We start from the raw sequence: 2,328 nt of genomic DNA on the forward strand, positions 1-2,328 counted from the left end.
TGTAATGATGGATAATTGTTTTGGATTTATTGTATTAGTTATACTCTTGTTTATTGATATGATTTGATATTTATTATTGTATTAGTTATTATTATTATGATTAGTATAGATAGATAGATAGATAGATAAGATAGATAGAAGATAGATAGATAAGATAGATAGATAGTAAATAGATAAATAGATAAATAGATAAATAGATACACAGATAGATACATAGATAGATAGAATGATGAATGGGTTGACGGATGGACAGACGCCCGAACGGAAAGACTGACAGGTAGACGAACGGACAGATGGACGTCAAATAAGCTGTGACAGCCCGACTGTCACGCCACAACCAGCAAAACAGGCGAAATGCTTCACCCACTGGCGAGTATGCATATAGTGTGCCTGCAAGCCCCTGAGTTAATGGCATGAATCACAGCAGTGGCTACTACGCACCTTCCTCTCTCACTCCACTCCCGATATATGTACGTGACAACGCATGCACGCGTGTTTCATAATACCGATGTAATCCGCTAGACGATTATCGATTATCATTAATAATTGATTGGACGAGCATGCACATGACACGAACCGCGGCGATTTACCAGAGCTCTCTCCTCCCTCGACTCTGGCCATTTTTATCCGCCGTCACCCCACCCTGGGCTGTCATCCTGTCTTCTACGGCCCCCCGCCATTTCCTCTTACCTTATTCTGATATGCCATAGTCGGCTTCCACTTCTTATCCTGTGCTGTCACCTTACTTCACGCTATCAGCCTGACCTTGTACGCTTACCGACACCCGCGCTGTCACCCTAACATCTACTGTCAACTTAACCATAAGCTGTGACCTTCATTCTAAGTTGTCAACCCAACCTGCGGTGACACCCCACTTTGCGCTGTCACCCTACCCCTGAACCGTCACCTTACCATGAGCTGTCACCTTTAATCTAAATTGTCAACCCAACCTGCTGTGACACCCCACTTTGCGCTGTCACCCTACCCCTAAACCGTCACGTTACTATGAGCTGTCACCTTCAATTTAAATTGTCACCCTATCCTGCTGTGTCACCCCACCTTGCACTGTCACCCTATCCTGCTGTGTCACATCTCTCTGACGTGTCACCCCTTCCCCAACATCCCACTTCTATTCCGACGCATGCACAGCAAGGCGTTGTCCCCGTTCTATTCCCCTCTCGTCTTGTAGAAACAGCTGCAGCTCAGTGATTTCTTGCAAGCGCAACAGATTGCGAGCACATTTTTCTCGTGGCAGATGGAAAGTTGAATGGATTTTCGTTTTCTTTGGATGGCATTGAGCGTAGCCGCTAGTGACACAACTTGGTGGACATACAGTTCAGGCTGCAACGCGGTGGCAAAAAGCAATCGCGTAGGGCGAAATGCAATAGACCGTCTAGAACTTCGTCATGCAATCAATCAAAGATCGTGCGCCCAGGCATGTGCTTTTCCCTGATTTAAGAATTAAGGTTGTGAAATACCGTTCAGTATTGCTATCAATCGAGTCGCAAGTCTAGGGAAAGTTATAGAGTTAGTCTGAAATAGGAAAGGTTTTGATTAACCGTGGCCGTATAGCAGTAACGGTAGCAGATCGCTACCGTACGTCGTTTCGCTAACTTCTTGGTGATTTTTAGCGAAACAACAATTCGAGAGAGGAATCGATTTTACACTGAGACTTGCGCATGCCGCGCACTCTGATTTGAAAGGATGCAATAGAATGTGGACATCAAAGCTCCATGCATGTATGGATGAGAGAAAATGGGAGCAAGGGTTGAAGATACATAACGATAGCAAAACACAACCGGAAATGACAGACGGATAGAGATATGCGAGAGTGGCAATAAATGAGAGAGAACGCTCGTTCGGGGCAGAGATTGGGAGAGAGAGAGCAGGATAAATGGAGCGAGATAAACAGAGCGACAGATAAAGAAAAAGAGAGAAAGAGATAAAGAATGTGGGAAAGAGAGATAGAGATAGTGGGAGAGTAAGTGAGAGGAAAAGATAAAGAAAGAGAGAGAGAGAGAGAAAGAGAGCGAGAGAGCGAGAGAGAAAGAGAAAGGTGGATTGGGAAAGAACAAGAGTGAGCGAGAGAGAAAGATAGTGTTTTGGTCATCATTGACGATTGACCTCAAGCAGATGAACGTCATAGCAAGGTAGTAAGTAGAACTGACAGCTGCAAGTGCGAATGCCTTTAGCGTATAGCAGACGCACTTATGAATGAACGCACAACGCACGCACGCACCCGCAACCACGCACACACACACGCGCTCGCGCGCACACACACACACACACACACACACTCTCTCTCTCTCTCTCTCTCTCTCTCTCTCT

Source organism: Priapulus caudatus, unplaced genomic scaffold (assembly GCF_000485595.1).
Source record: "Priapulus caudatus unplaced genomic scaffold, Priapulus_caudatus-5.0.1 Scaffold169, whole genome shotgun sequence".
NCBI classification, from domain to species: Eukaryota; Metazoa; Priapulida; class Priapulimorpha; order Priapulimorphida; family Priapulidae; genus Priapulus; species Priapulus caudatus.